Source organism: Chrysemys picta, chromosome 12, assembly GCF_011386835.1.
Source record: "Chrysemys picta bellii isolate R12L10 chromosome 12, ASM1138683v2, whole genome shotgun sequence".
NCBI classification, from domain to species: domain Eukaryota; kingdom Metazoa; phylum Chordata; order Testudines; family Emydidae; genus Chrysemys; species Chrysemys picta.
The window spans coordinates 34,706,059-34,722,195 of NC_088802.1; the positions used below are offsets into that span (position 1 = coordinate 34,706,059).

The 16,137-nt window shown below is 45.2% G+C and overlaps 1 protein-coding gene across 4 annotated transcripts in view; it reads right to left on the bottom strand.

The window, feature by feature from the left end:
- Positions 1-11,744, bottom strand: part of PIK3R6 (phosphoinositide-3-kinase regulatory subunit 6) — a 70,764-nt gene extending 59,020 nt beyond the window's left edge. Inside the window, exon 1 of one of the 4 annotated variants that reach the window (XM_042841210.2) lies at positions 11,536-11,744. The gene's annotated coding sequence lies outside the window, so the exon portion shown is untranslated. Of the gene's footprint in view, positions 1-948; positions 1,090-5,070; positions 5,664-11,535 lie in introns of those variants that run through there. The other 3 variants (XM_008163823.4, XM_042841211.2, XM_042841209.2) reach the window with 3 other exon arrangements.
- Between the last annotated feature and the right edge of the window lie 4,393 nt (positions 11,745-16,137).

Here is a 16,137-nt window from a genome sequence, read left to right on the forward strand (position 1 = left end):
TGCCAGCGGATTTCCCTGACGGGCCACGTGCCAAAGGCTGCCGATCCCAGCCTTAGTGTATGTGAGTATGCATGTCTATATGTGTGTGTATGTGTACATTCATATGCATGCATGTTCATATGTGCACACACTTGTGCAAATGCACGCACATATGTGTATACGTATGTGCATATGCATGTTCATGTGTGCCGGTGTGAGTGTGCAAGCACATGCAAGCATGCATATGCATGTAGGTGTGCATGCATGTATGAGTGTGTGCTGCCTCACCCATGGTTTGCTAGTGACACTACTGGTTACTCTGCTCTTCTTGCTGTCTAATTAAACTCATGCAGAGGAATGTGCAAACTGCATCTCAGTCTCCATCACTTAGGGAGCAAAATAGCACACCAGGCCCTCTCCACTGGCCCCTGCCAAACAACGCAGTGCACAGCTGAGTGCATGTCTCTGGATAGGGCAACATCTCCAAAGTGTGACCAAAGGAACATTAACTGTGTCCCTTGTACCAGGCCCTTATAAATAACTGTCTCAAACTGTCTCTGAGCACCAAGTGCTCTCCTGGGAGGATCTAAAGCAGGGAAGGCCCTGCTCATTCTCCAGAGCCCAAAGAGAAGCAGCAGAAGAGTTTACTACAGGGTAATACACCAAACAGGGAGGCAGAGTTGCTGACAGACAGCCACTGCACGATCACAAGCCAACAAGAGAGCAGGGGAATCCAGCAGGGCCCATGTATTCCTCCTTCACACCAAGGCACTTATGCATGGGGATGCTTGGGGGGGTCCCAATAATTCTGGAGGTGAATCCAAGTTGTCCCTAGGGGCCGCCGCACTCTCTAGGGGCCAGTCAATTTATAGGAGCTCCCACACTCTGCCAAATGCAACCAGTGCCCCACATTTTGGGGGTAAAATCTCCCCAGTCTGTCCCATACCCTCCATGTCAGACTGCCCTTACCTTCCCTTGGATTCTTCTGGCTTGTAGGTGCAAAGCTCTCCCCAGAGCACAGAGCTCCCCCCAGCATGTGCATCGCAGGGAAAATAAAGAGGAGCAGGAGTCGGTGGCTGGGGCAGACCTCAGCAATGCATGGTGTGCAGGCCACGGTCCATGTTAATCCAGAGATCAAGCATAGGAGGAACGGGCTATGCTGAAGTTCCCTCTAGCCTTTGCATCAGCAGCCAAGTGAAAAGCGTTGCAGAGCCTGAAAGGGTTTTGCTTCTGGGTTTTCTGTCTGTGAGCTCTAAACTCACTGCTCACCGTGACCACAAGCCTTCCGTCCGAGAGCAGGAAGGGCTCACAGACCCCCGTGAGAGCACATGACTTATGGGGAAATGACTGCTGAGTCGACGGGGAAAACGTGACACACAACAGCAGAGGCAGAGGTGGCGCCCCCAAATAACAGGACAGTCTCATTCCGAATTTTTAAATGTTGTAGCTAATTATTTTTAAATGGGTGATTCTCCTTTGTGATACGAATGGGGATTAGATTTTCTTCTCCATTACACTGGAGTTTCTCTTTTCTGCCAGGAGGGCAACCTTCTGTGACTCATCAGCTGGGCAGGTGCAGTATCCCTTGAAAAGAGCCTCCAGGGGCAAGTCCAGTCGAGAATGCTTGAAAAAAACGCCAGGTTTTCTTGAGGGGCAGGGATTGGGGGGGCATGGCAGGAAACTTTGGTGAAAAAAATGTTTTTTCTTCAATTTTCAGTAAATGTGCTGGATTTTCACTGATAAAAAAACCCCTCTATTTTAGAAAACTGAAAGCCAACTTTCCCAGCAATTGCAGGCATATTTATGGGTCCGTTTGGCAGCTCAGAAGGCAATGCAATTAATGCAGATCAGCATGGGTTTATGGAAAACATCCTGTCAAACTAACTATCTTTTTTTGAGGAGATTACAGATTTGACTGCTAAAAGTAATAGTGTTGACAGGGCCGTCCCTGGGGGGAGAATAAGGCCCGGGACATAGGCGCCGAGTTTCTAATCTGCCAGGGGGTGCTCCCCCCTGACTCCGGCCAGGCCCTGCCCCCACTCCACCTCTTCCCCCAAGGCCCCACCCCTGCCAAGCCTCTTCCCACTCTGCCCCACCTCTTCCTGCTCCCACCCCACCTCTTCCCCGCCCAGTTCTGCCCCTCCCCCACAGCACCAAAAAAAATCTGATGAGGTTCAACAAGGACAAGTGCAGAGTCCTGCACTTAGGACGGAAGAATCCCATGCACTGCTTCAGGCTGGGGACCGACTGGCTAAGCGGCAGTTCTGCAGAAAAGGACCTGGGGATTACAGTGGACGAGAAGCTGGATATGAGTCAACAGAATCCTGATCCCCATTAGTTGGCTAGTGCCTGAAGATGACCAGCCCTTACCAGCTCGCCTGTGTGTCAGGGCGCCTCTCACTCCTAACCAGCCACACCTATTGATGTGGCATTTTAGAGACTAACAAATTTCAAGAGAGGGAAAATTACTTTTGTAGTGCTAACGAGGCCAATTCAATTAAGGTAGAAGTGGCCTATTCTCAACAGTTGACAAGAAGGGGTGAATATCAAGAGAGGGAAAGCAACAGAGAGTCCTGTGGCACCTTTAAGCCTAACAGATATGTTGGAGCATAAGCTTTCATGGGTGAATACCCACTTCATCAGACGCATGCTTCTGACGAAGTGGGCATTCACCCACAAAAGCTTATGCTCCAACACATCTATTAGTCTTAAAGGTGCCACAGGACTCTCTGTCGCTTTTTACAGATCCAGACTAACACGGCTACCCCTCTGATACAAGAGAGGGAAAATTACTTTTGTAGTGCTAACAAGGCCAATGCAATCAAGGTGGACGTTGGCCATTTCTGAAACCTTTCCCTCTCTTGATATTCACCCCTTCTTGTCAGCTGTTGAGAATAGGCCACTTCCACCTTAATTGAATTGGGCTCGTTAGCACAGACCCCCCACTTGGTAAGACAACTCCCATCTTTTCATGTGCTGTGTGTATATATATATATACACACTGCTTACTGTATTTTTCACTCCATGCATCTGAAAGCTTATGCCCAAATACATTTGTTAGTCTCTAAGGCGCCACAAGGACTCCTTGTTGTTTTTGCTGATACAGACTAACACAGCTACCTCTCTGAAACCTGTCATCTATTGATGTGTGGCAGAAGAACTGCTTTTTGGTTGCCATGTTCCCCTGGGAGTTGTGGAATTTATTCCTCTCACATTGGAGCTTTGCAGACACACAGCACCCTGCAGGAAGCACTCAGTCCTTTGCAGGATTGAGCCCCCCACCACTACCACTATGTTACATGAATGTCAAAACAATCACAGTGTGTGTTTGCTGGTACCAGACAAGTCTTCTAAGGGAGGTTGTGGAATCCCCGTCATTGGAGGTTTTTAAGAACAGGTTGGACAAACACCTGTCAGGGATGGTTTAGGTTTCTTTGGTCAGCACAGAGGGGTGGACTAGGTGACTCTCGAGGTCCTGTCCTACATTTCTATGACTCTAAAACTAGTGCACGAAACAAAGGGCAGACCAAGACACCTCTGGACCTGGAGCTGAGCTTCCTTCAAGTTTGGCTCTAGGGTTTTGGATGGATCTCCTCTGTGTAAAGAAATTATGCTCTCTCTGTAGAGGCAGCTTGCTGGCTCAGGGTGATGAGTAGGTGCCTTCCTCTCTGTTGTTCAAGCTGCATCGTAGTGAGAGTGAGCGATACAGAGCCGCAATATTCAGTGAAAAGGCACAAGAGCCTGTTATCAGCTTTTCCCATTTATACGAGGAGGTAAAAGGCACGTTCCCTTTGGATTGCTTCTAAATGCATTTACAGAGAAGAGCCTGAAAATCTAATGGGGCTACCCAGGCATAAGGAACAGGCTGAGAAGTACGTTTGTGCCACGATGTCTTGGCAAGCACACACTGACTTTAGAGAAATCTTCACACAGAATATTAAACACCAGCGGAAGAATTACTTCTCGTGTCTTGCTTACAAAACGCCTGCTAATACATCCCAGAATGATATTTGCTTTTTTTGCAACAGCGTTACACTGTTGACTCATATTTAGCTTGTGATCCACTATGACCCCCAGATCCCTTTCCACAGTACTGCTTCCTAGGCAGTCATTTCCCATTTTGTATGCGTGCAACTGATTGTTCCTTCCTAAGTGGAGACTCTGCATTTGTCCATATTGGATTTCACCCTATTTACTTCAGACCATTTCTCCAGTTTGTCCAGATCATTTTGAATTTTAATCCTATCCTCCAAAGCACTTGCAACCCCTCCCAGCTTGGTCTCTTCCGCAAACTTTATGTTTACTCTCCATACCATTATCTAACTCATTGATGAAGATATTGAACAGAACCGCCCCCTTAGAAGTCAGTGGCAAAACTCCCACTGGCTTCTATCTAGCAAGAATTTCATCCTCAGAGCTGCTGCAAAGTTGCAGCACTGCAGTCATTACTCCCCCAAAGTCCCTGGTATTGCTGTAGGTATTACAGCTGTGAATTTGGGGATTTCTTCCAGAGTGTGGCCTTCACAGTCTCACCCTTCACCTCGCTAACTCAAGCAATTGCCTTTCTTTCACCGGCCACTGTTTAGTCTGTGAAACAGACATGTGATGAGAAGAGTTTTCCCAGCATTGAGTGTCAAATTACGAGTCAAAAACTACACATCCTGGAGGATGCCTGGACCAATCAAGTGCCAAAAACCTAACGAAAATAATGACAAAACTAGGAAAATATTCTCTCTCCTAAAACCCCCTCTATTAACCAACATGTCAAAGTCCCAAAGTTGGGTCATGCACTGCCAGCGAAATGCGCACCCATGTTTTAGGAGAGTTATATATAGTCCAGCTCAAGTCTTGGACATTGGTGTATTTACACAAATCCAGTCGGCTAAGTACATTCCATTTATCTTGATTATCAGCACAAGCGGCTACATTTGCAAGGGAAATTTAATTGGGACCAGAGTGTGAAAGACACCCTTCCCCCCGCCCCGCAACCCCGCTTCCTCCCTGTCAATCACGGCTCCAGTCCAAAAGCACTAATCACATTTCAGAAATCAAAACCCTGGCTTGCTACCAATGTGAAGAATGAATACATACAAATACCGTCACAGGTGATCGGTCCCGAGCCGTCCTGCATGGTGAGGCTGAGTCCGCAGCCCTGGGGGAACATGCAGGAGCATGTGTGTCCGTTCTGGCTCGCCACACTACGACAGGTGTCCCTTGGAGCAGATCAGAATTCACACACACACACCCCCACACTGCACTGCTGCACCCTGCTCTCTCACGGCCACTTCAGAGCGAGATCAGTTCTGAAAGTAACACATGAAGGGCTTTAGTCTAACGTTACAGAGCTCTCACTCGGTGCTTGCCCAGCTGGAGTTTCCTTTTAGCTCCAGTGAAAGCTGCAGGAGCAGAAAGTATCAAATGTGACCTTTTGTTTACTGGAAGGGAGCAGGGCAGCTGTGGAAAGGCAGATCCACCCCCCTCGCCGGGTTTCTGAGCTTGGTTCCAGCCCGAGTCCAAACATCTAGACTGGGTCAGTTGATCTGGGCTCTGAAACTGGCTGCCATGGGGGTCTTCTTTTGCAGCACCTCTCTCTCTCTCTCTCTCCTAGACCTTAGCCATTCCATTCCAGTCACTGCTGCTGCTTTACAGCCCCTTGTGATTCTGTGCTATGTGCACCGGGCTCTGCCAGCTGCAAACTGGAGTCTGATTCTACACACTACAACTTGTGCCATCAGTTACACCTGTGCAAAGGGTAGATTAGATAAAGTACTACATCCGTATTCCCCACTCACTGACACCAGTGGTAGCATTTCATGCCCACTTTGCACTTTTATCCTCTCACACCGGTTTTACACTCATTGATTCCAATGGAGTTACTCCTGATTTAGGTCCAGATCCTGGGGTCTGGTCGAACTGTATGAAGCACAGGTTGGGGTGTGTGTACAAAGGTGGCATAAAACATACATTGTATTCTCCAATCCTGGAGCCACTGTGTGCAGCTTCGCTTTCCATGCAATAATTTAGAGCAGTCCAAGGGCTGCTCTAATGTATGCCTGCTGCTAACAGTCCCAAGGATCAAAATCACAGTCAGGAATAAAGACTGTATAAGGCCTTGCCCCATTTGGCTGCAGCAGGAAGAGGGTGACATAAAAACCCAAAGATACTGAACAATAGTTCAGGAAAAGGAGGATGCAGAGAGACATTGGTGTGGTGCTGCCATGAGCCCTTTATGTTCATTGCTGCTTGAGTCTGAAGTCACAACTAAAACTGAGCAAAACTTTCATTATGAAACCCCAAAACCACATAAAATTCAGCTAGGGCCAGGTTTCATTTTACAGATTCAAATAGATTACTGAGGTGCAGGAGACTCTAAAGAAAGGGAGAGAGCCTGGGTCCAGTTTGGAGCAAGTTTGGGCTGATTAATGGTTTCACCTCAAACCTGGATGAACTTGTGGTTTTGGCTGGTTCGGATATGAAACCAGGTGCCCTCACTCCGGCACGGCTCCTAGGGATGTAGATAACAAGCTCAGGCTTTGCTTTCCGGCAGTAGTCTGCAGTATCTGCGTCATGTTCACTGCTCTTGTGAGGATCATTCCTGCCAGGAGACTCATATTTGCAGAAAGCAAATACAACGGGAACTCAAACACTGAGGAAGCCAATTCATTACAGAATTCTAAGGGACTCATTCACAGCATTCACTCCACTCCCATTAGCCACTTCTATTGTGTCTGTCTGTGTCTCTGAGTCCAATAGGCGCTAAACTCTTTTGCTAAACCTGGAGTGGGAAGTGCAGGCTAGTTCCTGGATACTAATGACTCTTTGGAGAATTCCTCATTCACGTCACCTTCAATTACTGTTCTGGGGGAAGAAAATGATTTTCAGGAAGCATCGGGTCTTTAAATTTAGCATCTCTACTTCCATTCCCAAAGTCAGCTTCAGAAAAACAATCCGGGGGGAAAAAATAAAATAATTCCCAAATCCACTGCCAAATGTACACAGAAAAAACAGCCAAGCAAAGCCCTTCCACCTGACGGGGAAGTCAGAGCAACTGGTGCCCAGTTCTGCATAGCAGTCCTGGATGATCCCGGAAAGGGGAAAACCTTGCCTGGAAAACACAGGCATATTTCTGGGCTGGAAAGAGCTCTGCAACAGGCTGATTGCAGGGATTCTCCTTACAAGGGTGTGCAATACAGTGACTTGCTTTAAGGGATTTCCTGAGGGGGAAAGCAACATTTCACAGATTTAAGGTTCTATACTTCAAGCCACACAGAGATTATAAAATACCTTTCCACAGACATAATTAAAATTGTACAGTCTCCCCTCCCTATTAATTATACTGCTCTACAGCCAAAATGCTTCTGAAATAAATGTAGTCAAACTTTACTAATTCTGGGTCACTGAGAACGAAAATGATGCTTAAAATTGTTGATTGGCTCTAGTTTTCAAGATATGCTATTGGGTCAGTATATACGACCCTTGACTTGGGAATGGCGGAGGATAAGTGAGTTATAAAGGGAAGGGATCTCAATTTAAACCAGAAATGACTAAAATACATCTTTGACTGGATCTATGAATAAATCTATGACTGGGTTTGGACAGTACTTGCTTTTTAGGCAAAACAATGAATGATGCAATCTGAAGCTGGTATTGCGTCATCCATGATATGAATTGCATCATGTTATTCCTAGAAGTCATGGATGATGCAATCATAACGAATCTTACATCGCTCTGCTGAACAAATTGCCCTATATCAGCTCTAGAAATCATACAGTGTTGTGCTCTCTTATTTGTCAGCGTTTGATTTTGCAAAGGGACACATTTCTGTTTAGCCAAAGTGAGCAGAGATGCCTCGTACTTGTGTGAACAATGCAGATAACTTCTGCTATGTTTGTGGTGAAGTGACTTTTGCATCACAAAAGCGCAGTATAACCACTATGTTTAAGAAAGCCTATCACTTTTATTTTGGCTGCAAAATTGGAGATCAGGACAAGAGGTGGGCCCCACACATATGCTGCAACACTTGTGCAACAAATCTTTGCCAGTGGTTGAACAGGAAAAGGAAACCTATGCCTTTTGCAGTGCCAATGATTTGGAGAGAGCCAACAGATCATACCAGCAATTGTTACTTCTGCATGGTGCCTCCAGTTGGGAAAGGTGTGTCAAAGAAGAAAAAGTAGACTGTGCATTATCCAAACATTCCATCAGCTATCCGCCCAGTACCCCACGGAGAAGGACTGCTGGTTCCTGATGCACCAGAATCATTCTCACTTAAGTCAGACGAGGAAGAGGAAGAGGATGAAACTTCTGGTCCTGAACCATCAATGTCACAGGACCCACATTTTCTCCCATCCTCCTCCTCTGAACCACACCTCATAACACAAGGTGAACTGAATGACCTTGTCAGGGATTTGGAACTACCCAAGAGTAAGGCAGAGCTGTTGGGCTCCAGATTACAGCAGTGAAATCTCCTGGCAGGTGATGTTAGGGTTTCCATGTTCCGTGACCGTCAAAAGGATCTTGTCCCATTCTTCTTCATGGAAGGTGATCTTGTAGCCTGCAACAACATCGTTGGTGTGATGGCAGCCCTCAACATCATTCACGATCCAGATGAGTGGAGACTGTTCATTGATTCATCGAAGACAAGTCTTAAAGCTGTTTTACTGCATAATGGCAATGTTTTGCCATCAATTCTAGTTGGTCATGCAGTCCATAGGAAGGAAACCTATGACAACATGAAACAACTTTTGAGGTGCATAAACTATGATCAACATCAATGGCAGCTTTATGGAGATTTGAAGGTTGTTGCTCTCTTGCTTGGTCTGCAGACTGGATACACAAAGTACTGCTGTTTTCTCTGCGAATGGGATAGTCGTGCAAGAGATTCCCACTACATCAAGAAAGATTGGCCACTCCGACAGTCATTGGAGCCTGGGAGGAAAAGTGTTCAGCATCCACCACTTGTTGAATCAAGGAAGATTTTGTTACCACCCTTACACATCAAGCTGGGTCTGATGAATAACTTTGTCAAGGCCATTGACAAAACACAAGCAGCTTTCAAGTACCTCCGTGGAAAATTTCCAAGGTTAAGTGAAGCTAAGATAAAGGAAGGTGTCTTTGTTGGTCCTCAGATGCGTGAACTTCTTCGAGATGATGCATTTGACCATGCACTGCGTGGCAAGGAAAAGACAGCATGGAAAGCCTTCCAGTTAGTGCCAATAAATTTTCTCGGAAACAACAAGGCAGACAACTACAGGTTGTTGGTGGAAAACCTCCTCAAGGCATACAAACGCCTTGGTTGCAACATGTCACTAAAGATACATTTTTTGCACTTTCATCTAGATTTTTTTCCACCGAACTGCAGAGCAGTGAGCGACTAGCATGGCGAGCGATTTCACCAGGACATTGCAACAATGGAGAAACGCTATCAGGGCAAATGGAGCCCATCAATGCTTGCAGACTATTGCTGGACAGTGACAAGAGATGCTCCATTTAATGAATACAAGAGACAAGCCAAGAAGCGCCGAGTAGACACTGAATAGGACTAAACTATGTACATAATAGTTTTTTGCCTTTTGTTTCATAATAAATTTTATTTATATAACCCTTTTGCTGATTTTTAAAGTGTTACATAAACAGGACAGGTGAAATATTATCATGTAAAGCAACCATAAACACATGAAAAGACCTAGGTTTACAATTTATGATTAAAACTCTACTATCTACACAATATACATAGACATAAAATGTAAAAACTTAAATATCTTAGAAACAGTAGCCAATCAGTTGTTTTAATTGTCATATTTGAATTCAGCACATCAAAATACATAATAAATAGCACATTTTATCTCTGAAGCAGACGACTTCTCAAAAATTGTAGACCAGTGTTATTAGCTTGCAATAATACTTGTGCGTTAGGGGTGAGTGAACGCCACCAAAGAAATTTAGGGTCAGCATTTAGGGTCAAGTTTCAGGGAACCTCTAACTGTCCATGACAGACGACATTATACTACAATAGTATATGTATAGGATAACCTCTCGGAACTCAGAGCCCTCAACTGTAAGAAAATGCTTGATGAGAAAGAGGACAGTACATGTGGCGAAAGGAATAAAAGCTGAATGTTGCACTGTCTTAGCTCTCTGTTTTGTTACATTTGAACACTGAACACAGGCCCTTCTCAGTTTCCTATCCCAGAAGGACTGTGCTGATTTTCTTCGCTCCATCTCTTTATCATTATTATCATTATTTATTAGTTGTGCTATCCACAGGGCCGGCTCCAGGCACCAGCTTAACAAGCAGCTGCTTCGGGCGGCCAAGGGAGAGGGGCGGCATGTGCGGCAATTCGGGGGCGGCGGGTCCCTCACTCCCTCTAGGAGCGAAGGACCTGCCGCCGAACTGCCGCCACCTATCGCAGCTTTTTTTTTTTTTCCCCCCAATTGCCGCCACCGGTCGCGATCGCGGTTTTTTTTTTGCTTCGGACAGCAGAAATGCTGGAGCCGGTCCTGTCTATCCAGTGTTTGCAGGCCCTCATTCAGAGATCGGGGTCCCAGCGTGCGAGGCACTGCACACACTGCATAGTGAGATACACTCCCAAGACCTGACAGACAGAAATTAAGAGGAGACACAATCAGCGGGCTGAGTTGGGGAAAAGAGGATTATGGGAGTGGCCATGAGGGCATATTACCCTTTCAACTCACTGAGAGCAGAAGGTGCCGGTTTGGAGTCAGTTATATTAGGGTTATAAATGAACAAGAGATATTGATGAGATACCAGAAACTTTGTGGTGAGAATAATTTCACTGGAATTCACTGATCATACTCCAGCCGTGGTGGGAAGAAATTGAAAGTAGTTACTCTCTGTCAGCTGTTTCCGGGGCCTGCGTGCAAAGAGCTGGTGGGTCTCATAACAGCATTGTGCATCCACAGCACAAAAATTACCAGCTGTCCCCCACGTTGGCAGTTATAGCAGAGACCACTGAATGGGCTGCACAGACTGAAATAGCCACTGGCCCAAGGGGCGGTCACTTCAGGTCATGGCTCAAGCGCACTGACTGGGAAGTGTGGGGGAAGCTCACACTGCTGCTGCCTGTGATGTTCCAGCTCTGTGGATAAGCAGGGAGTTTCATTCTCCAGGGCTGGCAGTCCCCTAGCCCCAGCATGAAATTCACTTAGAAAAAGGAAACCATGTATATCCTGTTAGGACAATTTCCAGGGCCTTTTTCTACCAGGGACAGAGTTTTCTCTCTCTCTCTCACACACACCCGCCCCCCCTCCCCCCCCAGATTTCAAATGTCTAAAATCTGCAACACTCCCAAATGTGACAAGCACATTAGCGACACAATGTCATTTTTGTGCATCCCTCCGCCCCCCTTTCCATAAAAGTTTCCCGTGAAGGACCTGATAAGAGAACCACCTATTGAATGATGCATTGATCTAAGCGGCAGACCCCCTCCAAAAGAGCCGAGAAAGCAACAGGAATATGACAAGACTAGCATTTCAGTGCAACCAAAGCTATGCATTCAGCAGCAGCCTGCTATATGATAGAAGAATGCTACCTACTTCTTTTAGAACAGACACTGGGGCAATCTGCCAGTCTCATGTGCACCTGAGGTCCCATTCCAAACGAAGGCAGCAGGGCGCAGTTCTTGACAAGCCATCTCCTTGCCTGCTCTGACTGTGCAGCAGGGCAGCCTGTGCAACCTAACTAATCCAGCTGTTGCCTTTCTAGGGGCTGTGCTGCATGTTTCAAAGTCTGCAAAAGTCTCAGTAAAAAGGGAAGTGCCTGTGTTATTTCAAGACGACTTCCTCTTTCATGCAAGATGTCTCCCAAGGAGAGAGCCTTGTTGTTCGCTATCTCCCTGGCAATCTCGCAGGGTCCGGGGTGGGAGAGGAAGGGCCGAGCATTGCTAGACTTTGCTGCTCTTCAGAAAACAAACAAACGTTCAGGTCAGGTGGAGATTTATAAAACTTGGGGTGAGCCAAAACTAACAGTAGGTGGCATGAGTCACTTAGCTGGCATTACCACCTGAGCCCCAGAGGTGTGGCATGTGTCAGCTCACCCCACCAAGAAACCGTGCATGGAACTTCTGTCATGATGCCAGCCTGCTAAGAAAGAGGCAGTGTCTCAGAACAACAAGCCTTGCTAAATATACAGCACACACATAAACAATGTTGCTGAGAGTGACAGGGAGGCATCTAGCTAATGCCTGGCTACTTTTCCAGCTCTCCAGTCTAGCTTTGCATTCCTTCTGATAACAATGACACTGTGCATTTCTATAGGGCCTTTCATCCCTGGCAGGTCTCAGAGCACAGCAAATCAGTGGCAAAGCTAGGAACACAATCTGCAAATCCTGACTCTGTCTCACATTGTCTCACCATGGGAGAACACTCCAGCCTGAGATACAATTGCTTGACTGTCAGTCCTCTCCTGCTTATACTGCGATGTCAGAAGGAACCGTTCCCTGTATAGCTCACTCTCCACCCAGCATGTGAACCAGGGACTGGGTGTCCTAGCTGTGTAGTTGTATTATATGACGCCCAGCTCACTGTACTGCATGAAGTCCAGCTCCCAGGCTTCCTGGGCTTCCCTGGGATTTTATGACTGGGTTAGAATGGTGCAGGGCGGGTGAGATGCTCTTTGCGGCCTGTCCACAAGGTTTTTATTCAAGAACCTGTCTGCAGCTGTTGCATTCATCTGATAGCCACACAGGTGGGACAACACTTCTGTACGCTGGGGAGCTGATGCCTGGTTGTGGGAGTGTGGGTCCTTTGGGTACTGGGCTAGGGCAAATAAAGCAGGAAATTCCAAGGGGCCATTAGGACTTTTGGTCGGTAGAAGCCAAGTCCAAATCTTGGTTCCATGGGGTTGGCCAGATAATTCCCAGGAACACTGGCTGTGGGCAGACAGCAATCCTGAGCAGTGGTGAGTCAAGCTATCGCCATCCATGATTTGTTAAGGGACGAGACCCCTGATTTTGCATGTACAGGCTGCAGGAACATTATCCGCACAGCCTGCTCTGGCCAGATACTTCAGCATGAATTGAGAGGTGACCAGAAAGTAATTCTGGGCAGCTACTCACCTGCTTTGCCCCCTTGTTCAATGTATACCTGAGCTATGCCAGGTACTGTGGATAACACTCAAGTCTGAGTGTCCAGTTCACCCAAGCTGGCTGCTGCAGTGGAGCGGATATGCAGAGTCTCTGCTTGACATTGGAGCTTGATTTAAGGCCAGCTAGCTGAAGCTCAATATGGATGACTGAGGTCTTGTTGGTAGGTTGTGGGAAGCATTCAGAAGGGCTGGCAAATATTCAATCAGCACCCCTGACTGAGGGAATGCAACTCCCAACAGTGATACAGGTTTATAACTCGGGGGAGAGGGGTGAACTGGACCTCCTCACTTTGTTAGATGCCCAAGCATCACCCATAGATAGGAGCCCTTTTTCCTGCCCATGCTGGGATAAGATGAGTGTAACTGGGTTTTCTGGATGCTGACCTTGCTACACTTATTTACGCTCTTGCCACGGTGATACTAGACTACTGTGATGCGTCCACTCCACGAGCTACATCTTGAGCCCTTTTAGACACTCAGGCTAGGGCAGAATTCAACAGCTGGTCTACAGAGCAGGACATCACCAAAAACTAGGGCTGTCAATTACTCGCAGTTAACTCATGCGATTATCTCAAAAAAATTAATTGTGATTAATCGCAGTTTTAATCGCACTGTTAAACAACAGAATCCCAATTGAAATGTATTAAATATTTTGGATGTTTTTCTACATTTTCAAATATATTAACTTCACTTACAACACAGAATACAAAGTGTACAGTGCTCACTTTACATTATTTTTTATTACAAATATTTTCACTGTAAAAAAGATAAACAAAAGAAATAGTATTTTTCAATTCACCTCATACAAGTACTGTAGTGCAATCTCTTTATCGTGAAAGTGCAGTTTACAAATGTAGATTTTTTTTTTGTTACATAGCAACACTCAAAAAACAAAACAGTGTAAAACTTTAGAGCCTACAAGTCCACTCAGTCAACTGCTCAGTCAAACAAGTTTGTTTACATTTACGGGATATAATGTTGCCAGTTTCTTATTTACAATGTCACCTGAAAGTGAGAACAGGCGTTCGTGTGGTACTTTTGTAGCTGGCATTGCAAGGTATGTACATGCCAGATATGCTAAACATTTGTATGCCCCTTCATGCTTCGGACACCATTCCAGAGGATATGCTTCCATGCTGATGACGCTCGTTAAAAAAAGAACGAGTTAATTACATTTGCGAATGAACTCCTTGTGGGAGAATTGTATGCCTTCTGCTCTGTTTTGCCTGCATTCTGCCATATATTTCATGTTATAGCAGTCTTGGATGATGACCCAGCACATGTTCATTTTAAGAACACTTTCACTGCAGATTTGACAAACGCAAAGAAGACACCAATGTGAGATTTCTAAGGATAGAGACAGCACTCGACCCAAGGTTTAAGACTCTGACGTGCCTTTCAAAATCTGAGAGCGACGAGGTGTGGAACATGCTTTCAGATGTCTTAAAAGAGCAACACTCCAATGCAGAAAGTACAGAACCTGAACCACCAAAAAAGAAAATCAGCCTTCTGCTGGTGACATCTGACTCAGATGTTGAAAATGAACATGCATTGGTCTGCATTGTTTTGAATTGTTATCCAGCAGAACCCATCATCGGCATGGACACATGTCCTCTGGAATGGTGGTTGAAGCATGAAGGGACACATGAATCTTTAGTGCATCTGGCATGTAAATATCTTGCGGCGCCAGCTACGACAGTGCCATGTGAGCACCTGTTCTCACTTCCAGGTGACATTGTAAACAAGAAGTGGGCAGCATTATCTTCTGCAAATGTAACCAAACTTGTTTGTCTGCGCATTTGGCTGAACAAGCAGTAGGACTGAGTGGACTTGTAGACTCTAAAGTTTTACATTGTTTTATTTTTGAATGCAGTTTTTTTGTACATAATTCTGCATTTGTTAATTCAGCTTTCATGATAAAGGGATTGCACTACAGTACTTGTAATGGGGGAATTGAAAAATACTATTTCTTTTATTTTTTACAGTGCAAATATTTGTAATAAAAAATAAATATAAAGTGAGCACTATACATTTTGTATTCTGTGTTGTAATTGAAATCAATATATTTGAAAATGTAGAAAACATCAAAAAATATTTAAATAAGTGGTATTCTATTATTGTTTAACAGTGCAATTAATTGCGTGATTAATTTTTTTTATTGCTTGACAGCCCTACTAAAAACACATGGCACCAGAGTTCTGTGAGTTAAGCTGTCTGGAGTTTGTTGTTTTAAACCGTGTAAGTGGTATAGCACGAAATTACTTAATATTCAGGTTGATGGAGACAGGACTTGCTTTATCCATCAATAGTCTTATTGATCAGTGGTTTGGTGCCAAATACAATGAAATGCATGGGTGGAGCAGTTCATTACATGATGTCTGTGTGGGCTATAAACATGTATGTTATGAATTTGACATTTTGTAAGAGTTCCCGAGAGCATGGGATGGTTGTTGCTAGGTGACACATCTGAACAAATAAATAAAAAACAGTTTCTATTAGATCTGGTTCAATTCTTTGTAACTAATAGTTTATCTGGTTAATTTAGCATTTTCTTCTGCTTGCCAAGTAACCACAAAAAGGGACACAGCTTTCATGGTCTAATTATTCATGATTATTCACTGACTCATTTATACAATAGATTCCTGCCTTGTGAAATAAGAAACATGATTATTTGCTGATCAGGATTCATGGCTGGAGATGAATGATTGTTCTCGTAACTCATGCGGTATTTTTGTTGTCCTTTGACTGGATGACTTAGGTGACCAAACCAGCCACTGAAGCTTTGATTTTCTCAGGGAGAGGATGGAATGGGGAAAGAAGGCAGAGCTGTCAGGTGATGAGCAAGTCAATGGAACAGCCTTCCATGTTACGTGTTGTTCTGTCCTCATTTACTCTAGAAAGTGTGATATATTTGGTTACATACGTGGGCTCCAAAGTTAAAAATAGATAGTTTCCTTCCTGACTGAGGGATGAAGACAAAGGTAAAGGTTAGGTTTATGGGCTGTCTTACACATTAGCTTGTCAAATTAACACCAAGTAATTGTGTGTGGATG